The sequence below is a fragment of the Chrysochloris asiatica genome, unplaced genomic scaffold (genome assembly GCF_000296735.1).
Source record: "Chrysochloris asiatica unplaced genomic scaffold, ChrAsi1.0 scaffold00154, whole genome shotgun sequence".
Taxonomy (NCBI): domain Eukaryota; kingdom Metazoa; phylum Chordata; class Mammalia; order Afrosoricida; family Chrysochloridae; genus Chrysochloris; species Chrysochloris asiatica.
Window position 1 is genome coordinate 791089 of NW_006408672.1, and position 16002 is coordinate 807090.

The window sequence follows — 16002 nt, forward strand, 5'->3', positions numbered from 1 at the left end:
TGTGGTCCCTGCTTCTTCTTGTTAAGTGCTGTCAAGTTGGTTCCAACCCATAGCAACCCTAAAGAGGGTTTCCAAAGGACAACTGGTGAACTTGAACTACTGACCTTGTGGTTCAAACCGACTTCGCAATCCAACACATCAGCCCACAGCACCACACCAGGAAGACACTTTTCTTTTGACATGCGGTACAGGATACATTTTGGCCTGGCACTTGTTAGATGTGATAAGGCTGGGACAGGAGGCAAGGCCATCACTGAGACCACAGGACAGGTGGAAGCCCTCTTGTTGTGCTGAGGCAAATTAGCATTAGATTTGCATTCGCCTAAAAACAGATCTTCACCTACCTGGAGGTTGCACTGCAAACCAACCTCCATATTGGCTCTGCTCTGACTAGTAGCCAGGAGAAGTAGAAGAGGGGAGTACATTACCACCATAATGGTCGTCCACGGTCCTTTCTCGCCACATTTGACAGCTCTTCATACTTGGAAAAAAGATTCCTGGTGGCACACATGATTAAGTGCTCAGCTATGAACTGAAAGGTTGGTGGCTTGAACCCACCAGCTACTCTGTTCCCATAGAGACTGGTGGTGGTGGTGGTGGTGGCTGTGTGCCATCGAGTCAGTTCCAACTCATAGTGACCCTGCGTATGGTTTCCGAGGCTGTAAATCTTTACGGGAGCAGAAAGCCTCATTTTTCTCATGAGGAATGACTGCAAGTTTTGAACTGCTGACCTTGAGGTTCGCAGCCCCCTACAGGGCAGTTTTTCTCTGTGGAGCAAGGTGGTTATGAGTTGGAATCAACTTGATTGCACACAACAACAACATACTTAGAAAACAACTTGATTATCACCTGTAGCTGGGTCGCTGCTAGGTAGACAATCAGAAATAGTGAAAAACATGTCTTATTTTTCTCTAGCAAAAAAAAAAAAAAAAATTGTAAGATAGATTGATATGGAGTTCTGGTGTGGTGCTGTGGGTTAATGTGCTGGACTGCAAGGTCGCTTTGAACCACAAGGTTGGTGGTTCAAGCTCACCAACCGCTCCTTGGAAACCTTCTACAGGGTCGCTATGAGTCCGTATGGATCAATGGCACTTAACAACAACAACATATGTAAATATATATATGTATATATATATATAAACACATTTGCCATTTCATGATTTTCTACATGTATAATTTAGTGATACTAAGTAGTCCTGGTGTGGCGCTGTGGGTTAATATACCAGACTACAAAGCCGTTTGAACTGTAAAGTTGGTGGTTCAAGCTCACCAGCTGCTCCTCGGAAACCCTGTACAGCGTTGCTTTGGGTTGGAACTGACTCAATGGCACTTAACAACAACAACGATTACATTTATCATGTGGGTGGGCTGCCCCTCTTAGCTCCCTTCCAGAGGGTGAGTAACTGGGTGTCAGGGTACCCTGAAAGCTAGTGGCCCTTTCTTTCTGGAAGGACAGTAGAGGGCTAACTCTCTGAGGTCTCTGCAGAAGGCAGGGGAGGGGAGCTATTTTGGTTTATGGTTGGGGACCCTGAGGTGCAGTGGGACTAGCCAGGATCATAATCTCCCTGCCCTGGGGTCACCCTTCCTTCTACCCCTGGCTTCTGGGGAAGGCTCATGACTTCATTCTGGCTTTCTCTGCTGGTTCTGGGAACAAAGGAAGTGGAGGAACTGCTCGGGTTTCCTGTGAAGTTTCTTCAGGAAACTCCTGTCAGGGTGTTCAGAGGGTGCTGGACATAAGCCTGGGCGAGCCCGAGTGTTTCGGAGAGCAGAGGTGGTAGGGGCAGGACAGATGGCAGGCAGGCTGGCGAGCCCTGTGGCAGACCAAGTCCCCAGGGGTCACTGCCCAGGGCACCTCCCATCAGCACTCAGGTCAGAGACCAGAACACCCCCAGACTTCCCGGACCACCTAGGGAAGACTCCGTTGGGACCTGGGGCTGCACTGAAATGGGGTAAGGGAGGGAGGTCATGGATGATGTAGGTCTGCAGTCTTGTCTGTCCCCTAGGAGCAATGAATGGGGCCTTCCAGGAACTTCCAGACCACGGTGGTTTGCTGACCCATTGATTTCCAAGGAAGGATCAGATCAGACTCCGGCCAGAGGAAGACTAGGCTCCGGCTCAGGCTGCCGGCTGGCCTCAGATCAATACATAGATCCATCTCTAAGAAGCAGAGCTGGTGGGGGCCAGAGCAGGGAGCAGACTCCAGCCCACCCTTTCCTTGCCTCCTGGCTAAGAAAAACTCAGCGGGGTCCAGATTTTGGAGGCCATAGGTTGGCAAGATTGGAAGGAAGGACTCCACTGTTCTCCAAGGAGTGCTGGCCTGGGAGGTAGGAGTGAGGCCAGTGTGGCTGTGTGCACAGGCAGGAGCAGTTTATGGATCTCCCGGAGTTTGTGCTCACAGTGGTGCTGGGCACCCTCAGGGGACACTGTCTTGTGGAACTACTCAGGGTGGGGTGCCAGGTGAGGGCAGGCCCAGCTGTCTGCTGTAGCAAGGAAGGTAGGCATGGAACCCCAGGGGAGATGCAGATTACCCTGGGAGGGAGGGAGAGCTGAGGGCACCTGCTCCTGGACTGGGATGTGGGCATAGTGTGGGCAGCTGTATGAGGACTTGGGGACCCCTGTGTCACAATGTGTGCCCACTGCCTCACCTACTCAGGGGAGCCCGGCCTGGCCACCCCATCTTCCTCGCATCCTCTCTCTCCTCTTGTTCTCCTGTGCAGACCTGTGCCATCCCAGGTTAAGACACAACCTGGCTCTGGGTTCCCTGTGGATTCCATGTGGATGAGGGACAAGAGCTGACTTACATGGCTAACTCAGCTGCAGCAGTAGCAGGTCAGGGTGTGGACACTCCCCAGATCCATGGTTGGCGAATCAGTGTTGCTGGTGGACAGTGAAGGTGTTTTCTGTCCAGGAGCACCCAGGCCCATACTTCTCCCTCAGTGGGCTTCTAATACCCCAGAAGGACTAGGCTACTCCAAGGTCTCCCAGGTTCCAGGGGTCAGCCAGGCCAGCCAAGCCCAGCTTCATAGGGTGTGTCAGGCTAGCCCCTCCATCACCACTGAGACATAGCCCTTTCAGGGTCTGCACCTGGAATAGCTCCTGCCATATGGCCCCTGTGTTAGGAGTCCAGGGGGAAAGGTCCAGGAATGTACTCCAAGACAGAAACTCTCTGGAGAGGGGGCTGAGCCGAAGCAGACATGAGATGGTGAGAATTGTGAGGGAATTGTGCTGTTGGGGGGCCCCTGAGGAGTGTGGACATTATGTACCCTCTGACCCCTATGGTCAGGGCCCCCTTTTCTTAGAGTTACCAGCAAAGAAAGAACTGGAAATCCCACCTCCCCAGCCTGGATTTTGGTTGTCTTTGCAGCCACTTTTATTGTTTCCGAGGTTTTAGGGAAGAATGGAAGATCTAAGGACCTGGGATGAGGCCCTAGGGAGGGTGCCACACAATGGCAACCTAGCATCTTCCATCCTTGCAGCCAGGTTTGTGAGGCTTCAGCGGTAGTGGGGGCTGGCCAAGGGGAATGGGGATCCCAAAGGCCTGGGAAAACCTCTGTATTTCAAGGCTCTGCAAGACCGACCTCTGCCAGCCCCACCAGAGGGGCTTCTGGCTGCGACAGGATGCCTCAGCCAACACTCTCAGGCCAGCTGCTATGTCACTTGAGCCTGTCGGTAGGTTCTGGGAAAGGTTCCATTGTATACCAGTGCAACCCAGAGTCCCACCAAAACATTGTTGAGAAGGGCCAGCAGTGAGAGCTGGCCGCTCCAGCACCCAGTTATCCTGGTCCACCCCGCTCCTCCGTCCTCCACAGGCATCCCCCTGCCCCAGATCCGCTTCACTAGTAAGTTGACTCTGTAAGGCAGAGACGAGATCTTTGTTCTTTTTGCCTAGCTCACCATAGATCCTCAGCAAGCTTGCAGAATGAAGACCTGCCTCCTTGTTCATTCTGTGGCTGTGTGCTCACCCAACCCTTAGCTTGGCAGCTTGGACAATATCCACACCTTTCCTCACGTTTGCTTGAACATTCAGAAGGTAAATTGCATTTGTACAGCGATGCTTGGTTTTATGGGTTAATTTGGCTAGGCTGTGGTGCCCAGTTGGTCAAACATTAATCTAGAAGTTACTGTGAAGTAGTTGCATGTGATTAGATCAGTTGGTCATACCCTCTTTCATGTAGTTGGGCTTTAAGCTAAAAGGGCATTCCCAAGAATACTGCCTCTCTCTGGCTGTCTACTTCACAAGCACAATGTCCTCTTCTAGTGAGCTGTGTTTGGTCATCTCCTGATGATCAAAGCAAGCAAATCAGACAAGGTTGTGTTGTGACCCATAAGGTTTTCATTGGTTAACTTTTGGAAGTAACTCACTAGGCCTGGCTTGGTCTGGAAGCTCTGCTGAAATTTGTCCACCGTGAATATCCCTGCTGGGATAACTTCCAGCATCATAGCAACACACAAGCCACCACAGTGGAACGTACTAACAGACAGGCAGTGGATGTATAAATATGTAAAAATTATGTGTTTATGTATACTCATATATTTAACATTTTCTGAAGACTTCCAGCCCGTTTGATGATGCATTGCTGTTTCAAAAGGGTGCAGATCTTGAAAAAACTGCTGAGCAGGCTGCGGGCTCTCCCAGGGCCAGTGTTCTCAGGGTAGGCAGCGGGTCCCTCCGGTGGGGATACTGCTACCCTAGACTCTGGAGCTGCCTTCAGCCTGCTCACCTCCCTGCCTGCCTGTGACCGGCTCTGCACATGTCAACGGGTGCTGCAGGAGGCAAGGTCTGGTTCAGATCACAGGACCAGAGAATGGACTGAACGTTCACTGGTATATGCCAAAACCTGTCCCTGGACACGCTCCCTGACCACTTCCTCCTCTTGTGTAAAAGATTACACATATAGCCAGGACATCACATTCCAGAGGCTTCTGTGCTCACTTGGCACTTCTGAGCCACACTTCCGGCTTACAACGGAGGTGTGAGATATGCCTACTCACCCACATACAAGTCTTTAGAAATCGCCTTCCACATTGCTTCTAGTGTTGGTTCTTTAGAAAGAGATGCTGAGGACATTTCCCAGAGCAAACTCCTAAGAGAGGGGTGGAACTAGGGTGATTGCAGTTGCTGGAAATGGCCATTCATTAACTTGGGTCTCCGGAGGAAAGTGCAACCAGGATTAAGCATCACAGGTGGAATCCCTGGGCAGCCACTGGACCATCTATCGCCCACCCAGCACTGTCCCCAGGGCCCTGGCCCATTGGGGCTTCCTTAAAGGTCTCCTGGAGCTGTGATCAAGGGGCTTTCTCAGGTGATAGAAGGGCAAGGTGGGAGGCTGCGATCTCAGCATTATTGTTCAGCATCCCAGCCCCCAACACTCATTGAATACTCTCAGCACAGACAGAAGCACATATTTGCTTCTCTGAACCATCCAACATAGGCACCTAAGTTGACTATCAAATAATTGTCCCTCTGAGTGAATTCAGTCAGTGAGGTCATTATAGGGAGGACCTCTGCCCTGGGCTTGGGGGAGCAAGTTAGTTTGTAATAATTTTCCAGGTCCTCTCAGACTCTTCCCCTGTGCATGCACGCACATGTGTGTGTACATACGTGTTCATGAACCTGCACAGTCACGTGTGTGCATGCATGTGTGGGCTCATATGCATACATGCATGCACATGTGTACAGCTATGTGCACATGTGCTAGGGTGGGAGATGTGGGCACCTTCCAAGACTGCTGTCCCTCCAGGATGGAAAGGACATGGTCTGGCCTTGCACATTCCATAATACCGCATTTTAGTCCAGCTTGTTTCCAATGTGGCCAGAGGATTCCCTACCCTGGAAGCCCCTGTACATCCCTCTGGGAACACTACACAGCTAGGCTGGGAGGCTTGCACCAGTGGGGATGGGAGAGGGGCCAGTTCACGGTAATCTCCCTGAGTGGTGTTCTGAGGTGACTAGAACTTCCCTCATCCCACTCCTTCCCATCAGCTAAGGCTGGAGAGGCCTATTTGGCAGACTGTCAGCCCTCACCTAAGGGGTTTAGGTGGACAATCCGAGGCTGACGCCAACTGAGGAGGATCCCTACCAATCAACTCCTTTGTACTTGACGTCACTGGAGGCCTTGGGGTCAGCATTGCCTCTGTCTGTGTCCGTTCTGGAGCACAGAGATCCGGGTCTTAGAGCTTACACACACCCCCTTTGGGAGGTGGAGTGGTGGTGAAGTTCCTGAGCTTGGAACGAGGCTCAAAGGGGGTGGCGGTTAGCTGCTAGGACAGCTCAGGGCCAGGGAAGGGGACTTTGAAAATCTACATTAAGCCTCCAGCCCCCTCTTATGCTTTAGAACTTGGAAATGGCTAAAAGGACAACCTCACCCATGGACTGAGGCTTTCCTGCTCTTTGAAGGGATCGTGGTTCTAGGTTCCCACCCTCAGAAGGTTCTGGAATCCACTCTCTATCCAATCCTTCCCCTTACCTTAGCCCCAGAGGTACTCAGGTTGCTGTGGGAGATATGAGAAAGGAGGGTGGATAGTTCTGTTTGCCCCCAAAAGCTCCGAAGAGTTGGATCTTAGGGATACCCACGTAGTTGGCCCTCCATGTTCCAGAACTAAGAGGACAATGACCAGTCTTGTGGCCTCTGAGCAACAGGAGAGCATGCCCACTAGGCCTTCCTCAGAGCTACTGTCAGAGGAAGACACAGGCAGAGGGAGGTCTGTCTTGGGTCCTTGCCCATGAATGGGCACAGCCTTCAGGTTTGGGTGGGCAGCATCACAGCCGTGGCAACCTGATGTGAGCACAGACCTTTGAGGGCTCCCCTGCCTCCCATGGGTCTGCTCCTCTCTGCTCTCATTTTCACCCTAGAGATGATGCCTACCCATGGGGTTACTATAAGGCTGGAGGGGTTCATCTATGCGAAACTTCTAGATGGTGTCCTGCACATACCCAGTTCTGGAAACTTCCACGGCACATTTACCTGAGGCCCATAATCACTGAGTGGGCCACAGCTGAGCCTGAGTGAGAACCCATGCCCCCAGGTACCAGCTGCTTTTGTGGTCCCAGAACACATGGCAAAAGCACCTCAGTGATCCTCACCTCGTGGCTTCCTTACTTTCATATCCAAAGTTGTTGCTATCTCATGGGTAACACTCTTCGAACATGTCTCTGCAGGCTTCCGTATGTTGGCACCATCTGAACCCGGCTGCTCTCAGGTGCTTGCCCCACCCCAGCCCTATAACTGCCTGCTGTGTGTGTGTCCCTGTGTGCTGCCCTTATGTGTGTGTGTGCACGGTCTCCCAACTCCGTTTGAGGTTTTTTATCTCAGCAAACCCTTCCTGGAGTTAAGATGAATCCCACCCTAGTGCCTGGGCTCAGAGGGAAGTAGCAGCTTGTCCTTGTCCTCTCCTCTCGCTGGGAGGGCCTCTGGGGTCCTGTCCAGCTTCCTGTCCAGGGCCCTGGGTCTCCAGTCCCACCCTGACTCCTCTGGGGCAGCTTTGTCTGGCTTGTGCAGCACGCCCCCCCCCCCCATCTCTCCCCCCCAACACACACTCAAGCATTAAATGACCAGGGAGCCCTTCTGTGTTCTGCTTCCTTACTCTGTCCTGCTGGTGCCCACAGACCAGCCTCTCAGATGGGACCCTGCTGCTGGGAGTTGTGTGAGAAGGAGTTCAGGGAGGGGATGGCACAGGCTCATCACTTTCCCCTTCCCCTCCCCCTTCCCCTTCCACTTCCCCCTATCTGGCAACCCAGGAATGTGTCATGGTCATGGGTCATACATATGCAAGGTAGTGAGGACTTGGACTCAGAACATATACACTCTGCAAATGTATGCACACGTTGCACACATGGGGCTGTACACTCCCGGGTGTGCACAAAACTTTGTTTACAGATGCAGAGGCATCCCCCAGCCACTCCCACCGTGGGGTTACAGCAATGGGTCCTGAGGCCATGAGCAGCGGTCTCTTGGGTCTGTAGTGGGGAGTGACAAAGTACTGAGGGTGACCATAATGAAAGCAAGAAAGGCCAGGCCCCTGGTGGCATGGCTGCCTCTGTCTCGATGTGTTCCAAAGGTAGCAGCTCTACATTCCGTGGGCGTCTGTTACTGCAGACAGATGTATACATAAGAAATAGCAAGTGCTGTGGGATGGGCCTTTTTGGCTTGCCCCTCCTCTGCCCTGCCCTCTTCCTCCTCTACCAGTCACCTGATGTAGCTCAGCTGGAACCTCCTACTCCTGAAGCTGGCCCTGAGCCCCTTCCTGGGCGCCCCCAGTACCTGCTCCCAACTTTCTCCTCCTCTTTGTTGTTAACATTGATTTATTTTGGCAAGCCTCAAAAGTATAAAGGAAAGCTAGCAATCTCCGCATTTCTTCCCCAGAACTGCTGGCGTCTTGTCAAGTTTGCTCCGTCTTTCTTCCATTTTGTGTTTATTTAAATTATACATGCGTTCATGCTACCTTCAAAGCACACCTAGATAAAATCCATTATGCCCACCTCATAGACCTCTCTGCCTCTTACTTCGTTTGGTGTGTGTGTGTGGGGGGGGGGTCACTTCTGTCTTTCAGCCTTTCTCCCTCCCACCCACTTAAAAATTCCTGCACCTTCACATATACACACAATGTGATAGGTATAAGATGGGGCATGTGGTGTTTCAGATTTACATGTGTGGTTCCTACTCTTTGTCCTCTGTTACCACTTACTTAAGGAGCCCTGGTAACATAGCCGATGATGAGCTGGGTTGCTAACCACAAGGTCAGTTGTTTGAATCTACCAGTCACTCTGCAGGAGAAAGATGAGGCTTTCTGCTCCCGTAAAGATTGAGTCTCAGAAACCCCATTCAAGTTTGCTATGAGTCAGAATCAACTTAGTGGCACTTATGTGTACAATCTACAATATGTTTTTGGGACTTACGCCTGAAGATGGATATCTGGGAATATATATCTACTAATTTGCATCTGTGTCGTATCCATATCTACAGCTACACCATAAAAAAAGTACAAAAGCTGTTGCTGTTGAGTCGATTCCAACTCATGGAGACCTCATCTATCAGAGTAAAACTGTGATTCATACTTTTCAATGACTGAATTTTTGGCATTAATTCTCCAGGCTTGTTTTCCTGAGATGCCTCTGGGTGGATTCAAACTTTCAATTTTACAGTTGGTAGCTGAGTGCTTCACTGCTTGCACCGCCCAGGACACCTCAGTTACATCGCATCTGCATCTTATATCTGTGGTGCAGTGGGTTAACGCACTGGGCAGCAAAGTCGGTTTGAACCACAAGGTTGGTGCTTCAAGCTCACCAGCCGCTCCGCAGAAACCTTATATAGGGTCGTTACGGGTCGGAACTGACTCAATGGCACTTAACAACAGCCATATCTATAACTCATATCTACATCTCTGTGCCAGACTGCAAAGTTGTTTGAACTGCAAGGTCAGTGGTTCAAACTCACCAGTTGCTCCTTGGCAACTCTATACAGGGTCCCTGTGGGTCAGAACTGATTCTACGGCAACAGCTATATATCTAAGGTCACCATAAGTCAGAACCGACTCAACAGCACACCGCACTATATATCTCTATCCACACCTATACCCGTACCTAGAACTCTGCCTACAAAACCAAACCAGTGTCCATCAAGTCGATTCTGTCTCATGATGACCCACATGTTCCGAGCAGAACGGCTCCATAGGGTTTTCTTGGCTGTGATTTTTATGGTAGCAGAACATCAGGCCTTTCTTCCTGGGTGGAGATTCAAACCATCAACCTTTAGGATTGTAGTTGAGCACATCTGTTTGTGACACCCAGGGGCATCACCTCCATCTCTTCCTGTATCTACATCTAGTTCATTCTTTTTAAGGGCTGCCAGCCTAGGTTAGTTTGAACCACAGGTTGGCAGTTCAAGCTCATCACCCGGTCCTTGGAAACCCTATACACAGCACTTTACAACAACAGTCTTCCAGAGTGTGTGCACACCACATTTATTTACCCCATTCCCCACTGATGGATATCTGGTTGCAAACAGCTGCAGTGAGTGTCCTCCTGTGTGGCCCCTGGTGAGGTCCCTCTGGGTCTATAGTTGAGGTCAAGGGCTGGTTGTGGCATGTGCATTTTTGGTTTAACAGACACAGCTAGACTGCCCTGCAAAGTGCTGCCCACTCCACGTCCTGGCAGGCTAGGCCTCGCTTATGGCCACTGCTGAGAACTGTTTCCTCATAGTCAGGGCTGAGACCCGCTGACCTCAGTGTGCCTGTGTCCAGCTCCTCCCCTGGCCCCTAGGAAGATCTGTTAGATGATGGCCGATGGCTTCTGTGGTAAAGGGGGCTAGGGAAGCATCTGGCCGGGTGAATGGGGGTCTGGACCTTGGGGTCAAGTGAGGAACCCCAGGGTGGGGGCCTGGGGAAGCCCGAGGACAAAGCATGGGATGAATCTAGAGCTCTCCTGGGACCTCATCAGCTGCCATGTCTTCTAGACCCAGCCTGACAGATCCTGGGCTGACCTGGTCCCCATCACTAATGACTGTGAGACCCACTGGGTTCCTCTTAGTTTGTGCCTCACCCACTGCGTCTGTGTGCCGGGGACTTAGGTTGTAGGTTGTAGGTGCGTGGTGACTGAAACCATTAAGGTGTCTGGTGAATGTGGCGGGGTTGTTCTGCTTCAGTAGGGATCATTTCAGGTGGGCAAAACACAGTTCCTCTCCACCTCTACCAATACTGTTTATGGGGCAATCAGGATGGCTAAAAATCAGCGGTGAGGACCTCAGGCAGGCTTTCAGGTGTAGGAAGATCCATGTATAGGAAGATCCATGGGGCTTGAGTGAGTGTGAGAGAGTGAGCGCAAGAGAACAAGAGAGAATGTGAGTGTGTGGTGTGTGATTGTGTTCTCTGTACTGTGTGAATGTGGTTCTTGTGGTGTGAGTGTTGTGTTAAATGGCTGAGTGTGTATGATGATGATGTGTGTGTATGTGACCATGATTGTGTATTATGTGTGTATGTGAGAGCACAGCCACGAAAGGGAGAGGAAGTGACCCCACTCACTGATATCCATCTTGTCTCAGACACCCTTTCTTAGTGTCTCCAGCCCGCTTCCATGTCCACTGGAAGAGAGAAGAGCCAATTTTGGGGAAGGTAATTTATTTGTGTGACACAACACCTCTCCTCTTAATTCCTCAGAAATTCAGAAATGTAACAAGGCAAACCAGGAAGCTTCAGTTCTCTTGTCCTCCAGTTCTCTTGTCTCTTGTCCTTCATGGTAATGGGACCCAAAACCTGCAGGTCCATCACCCGCAGGAAGGACCCCTGATAGCACAGGATACAGGCCGGGGGTGGGCTCAGCACATTCCTGAGGCTGCACCTCCATTTGCAGAAGAGGCTGGGTCACCTGTCCTGGTGACTTGCTTTGCATCATCAGTTGGAGGAATCTGTCCTAACTCTACCCTTCCCACAATGACTATCTGCTTTGCCTCCCTGACCTGGCCATGTCCAGAGCTGCCCTCCTGCTCTGTGGGCAGTGTGGGCACCAGGAACAGTCTCTTATTCACTCAGCCACCTTTTTCTGGTCAGTTAGCTGACCATGTATTCCAGACCATGGTCCTTGTAGGAAGGGACTTGAGTCATACCCACCTGTCCAGGGAGAGGCTTAGGAGACTGGGATAGTTGTGGACCTCCTGCGCCCTGTCTTCCAGCGCCCAAGCCGCCACTTCCTTTGGGCACGCCCCATTAGTAAAAGTGTTCCTGGAAATTTATGCTTTTTAAAATGATAACTTTGTCCTATTTTCATGAACTAACTTCTCCAGGTACCACATACACGAGGGCAAGGCTCGTTATTTGGAAAGCAGACCTACAACCACTACGTAGGGGTGAGTTAAACTGGGAAACAATACAAAATCTCCCACCTTAAAGACGCTCTTGCAGCCTCACTTCTGCCTCTGGCTTCCTTGGGGTCTCTGGGCCCCTGAGCAGCTGACCCCATTAAGGATCATGGTCACACACAGTCCTCCAACTTGCCCCTTCCCCCCCCCCCTTTCCCCACTGGTCACCTGAGGACCCTGGTGTCTCTACCGTCACATATGAGGGCCCTTGGCACCATGTGACCTCTTCCTCTTTGACACTGCCCCCTGGGTGCTCATGTTTAACATGTCCACATCTGAGCACTGACTGCCTGACCCACTCCCACAAGCCCCACACAGTTCCTGGTGGATGGCAGCTCCAGCCTTCTGTCCTTCCAGCTGCTCCCTTGTCAGAGAGTGGCTTTTCAGAAAAGGGGAGTGTGTGGAGGGCCTACCCACGAGCCAAGCCTCCATTTCCCCATCTGTAAAGTGGGGCCTGAAACAGTCCTTCCACAAGGACACAGTAAACTGGCTCAGCCAAGTGCTCACTCACAGCACAGCTTGCTGTTCACTGGGAGTGGGTGTCCACCTTCTACAAACTGCCCCACCCTGCCCTGCACCTGTCCGGGCACTCGGCTGAGTGCTGACAGTGAGCAGTGCTGTCTCTGCCGGCCACAGTGCCGTTCACTTATTGCTCTCCACTCAGCGTGTGCTCCCATCACCCAGTAGCCGTTTGCATGGTGAGTCATAGTACAAATACAGGCCTGCCTTCCACATGGGTAAAACATGGGAAATATGGGACAAACAGTCTTTCCCTGCTTTGGAATTGTGTGTGTTTTAGAGGGAGCGAGGCAGAGAGACACATAGAACAACAGAGGGGGAGAGAGAGAGACATAGTATGTGTGTGTGTGTGTGTGTTAGAGGGAGAGAGGCTGAGAGAAACAGAGCGAGAGATTGAGACAGAGAGATTATGTGTGTGTCAGAGAGAGAGAGGCCAAGAGATGCACAGAGAAAGAGAAATGGGGGTGGGGGGGAGGAAGAGGAGAGACAGCGTATGTGTGTGTTTTCAGAGGCTGCAACTGAGAACAGAGAAAGCCACGGCGTGCGTGTGTGTTAGAGAGAGAGAAGCTGAGAGACACACACAGTGAAACCCAGACAGAGAGAGACGGTGTGTGTGTGTGTGTGTGTGTAGGGGTTAACTAACGAGACAGTGTGAGGGGGTGTGGAAGTGTGAGAGTGAATGTGTGTGAAAGCAGACGAGGAGTTTGAAAGGCCTAGACAGTCACAACGTCCTTTGTAGGTGAGGAGATGCAGTGCCCCCCCACCCCCACCCCGGAATGCATGCTGGGTAGCTTTCACCAGGCCCTTCCCTGGTTTGAGAGAATGGGAGCACTCACACCCACCCTGCAGTCCAACCCACCCCAGGAAGTGTCCATGAGCCCTCCAGACGTCCCACCCCTGCCAGTCTCTCCCGGGACTGGACCCTTCCTCCATCCATTCCTCACTTTCAGGTCACCCCAGACCCGACATCACGTCCTAGCTCAGCCACCTCTCCACACCAGACTCCCCGATCCAGCCTCCCCTGCCCTGTCATTCCCTCCTCTCCAGGCACCACCCCCAGTAGTTCCTTGACTTCCCTGAGGTCTCCAGCCTACACTGTCCCCATCTACTGTCTGTGCCCCTCTTGGCCGGGAGCATCCTGTTGTTTAAACTGTGGTTAGAAATTTATGTCTTTCTATATTTATATATGTATGTCTATATTTATATGCATAGACACACATCATCTGCCATTAGAACCATTTTTAAGTGTACAGCTCAGTGACATTAATTACCTTCACCATACTGTACAACTGCCATCCATTTCCAAATCTTCTCATCCCCTCAAAACTCAGGGGCCCCAGCCCCTGGTAGTCATGGTAACCTCTTGATGGGCCATCATTTAGTCAGTGTTTGCATGACCACATTCCGCTCCCTCCACTGGACTTGTCTGCAACACCCTCATCCCTTAATTTCCCCCTCACCCCTGAGCAGCAGAACAGCTAGAAGGCATAGGGCCGTGTGACCTGGCCTCACACCAGTGTTGCCACCATAGATGGACAGTGAGCTCAACGTTGCCCAGCTTGCCCCTCTTCTCCTTCAGAGCACCCTTCCTCACGCTCCCCACCTCCTCTCATGTTCTAAACTGAAAGAAGGATGGAGAGGATGAGGTCATCATCTCAGCTTACCTAGACCATGCCTGGCCTGGGACCCATCTGCCTGCCTTCTTGGGGCCAGGCCTCTGACTTCTCCCATTCCAGGTAAACCTACAGGATCCCCACTATCTTTTTTGTTTGTTTGTTTGGGTTCAATAAGCTTTAGTAAAATTTTATTTCATTTTGTTCTCCTTGTTGAGAATGTATGCAGCAGAACATACAGAATCCAACATTTCTATATGTGCAAGTCAATGGTACCGTTACAGTTTTCAGGTTGAGTAAGCAGTTTCACAAACCTTTCTGACTTGTTCTGGTAGTGTAGGGGTTACGAGTTGGGCTGCTAACCTCAAGGTCAGCAGTTCGAAACCACCAGCTATTCTACAGGGGAAAGATGAGGCTTTCTGCTCCCCTAAAGATTTACAGCCTCAGAAACCCTGTACAGGGTCGCTATGAGTCGGAATCGACTTTATGGCACATAACCACCACCAGCAGAACTCCTTAAATTTTGTATCTAATCTTGTAAGGTACTGTTGTCAACTTGATCCCATTTAGAAAATTCTTGAAGAGCATAATGTTTACTAGTTGTGCTAAAGTATTGTTGACTTTAAAGAAAATTTCAGGGGCTTTTTTTGGTTTAAGGTTTAAAGATTATTGCAGAGCAATAGTTTTGAGAGTTCATTCAGCATCCATGACTCCAGAAAATCTGGATTCCACGAGAATTGGAAATTCTGTTTTGCATTTAGTCCCTTTTGATCAGGATTCTTCTATGGAATTTCTAATCAAAATGTTCAGTGATGGTAGCCAGGCACCATCCAATTCTGGACTCAAATCAAATTAGGCAATTGTTTATGGATGCTATTAGCCAGCATGCATTCCATAACCTTTTCCTATTCCTCACTCTCCTCCTTTCTCTGTTGCTCCAGGTGATTAGAGACAAATTGTACTTTGGTTGACTGCTCACAAGCTTTTAATCTCCCAGATTCTATATAATGAACTAGGAAATAGAAAAGCAGCATCACACAATTAACTGGGATGTCCCATGAAACCATAACAATAAATCTATAAACCAAGGGACAGGTCCCATGAAGTGTTTGGTTGTGCATCGGACATCTTGCAGCTGCACTTTTTATTGCTGTTGATATAATACATCTATCACACAGCCTTTGCTAATTCAACTTTTTACAGATACACAATTTATTAACACCAATTACATCACTCAGCTTACTCTTAATTAAATCAATGTTGTGATGCTGTAGGATAAGCACTGGACTGCAAGGTCAGTTTGAACTTCAAGGTCGGCTGTTCAAACTCACCAACCATTCCATGCAAATCCTATACAGGGTTGCTATGAGTCAGAATTGACTGGACAGCACTTAACAACAACATTTAATAAAACACCAGGGAGCACGGTGGCTCCATACAACAAACTCTGGACTGTGAACCACAAGGTCCTCAGTTCGAGCTCACCAGCTGCTCAGTGAGAGAAAGATGAGGCTTTCTGCACCTGCAAAGATTTAAAAAGTCTTGGAATCCTTATACAGGGTCGCTATGAGTTGGAACCTACTTGAAGACACGGAACAGCAAAACAAAAAAACCCCAAACAACTGTCATTGAGTCAATTCTGACTCATAGTGACCCTGTATAGGTTTTCAAGACACTGAATGTCTACAGGAGCAGACAGCCTCATCTTTTTTCTGCGTAGGTTTGAACCACCGAACTTTTCAGTCAGCAGACCAATGTTTGCACTGGCCAGGGACTCGTCTAACTCCTGCAAGGTATAAACATAACATTCCTAAACTCCAGAAAGACTTCAAAGCAAGCAGAGCAAGAACCTAGGAAAATTTAGAAACAAGTATAGAAGAAAATACAAAATGAAATCAACCAATGGGATTGATGTTTTAGAACCTGTTTTATTGCAACCCTAGCAAGAGTTCCTGTGATAACTGTATCCATGTATGTTTCACTTGATGTTCTGTTCAAGAAATAAGCAATGGGGGGGGGGG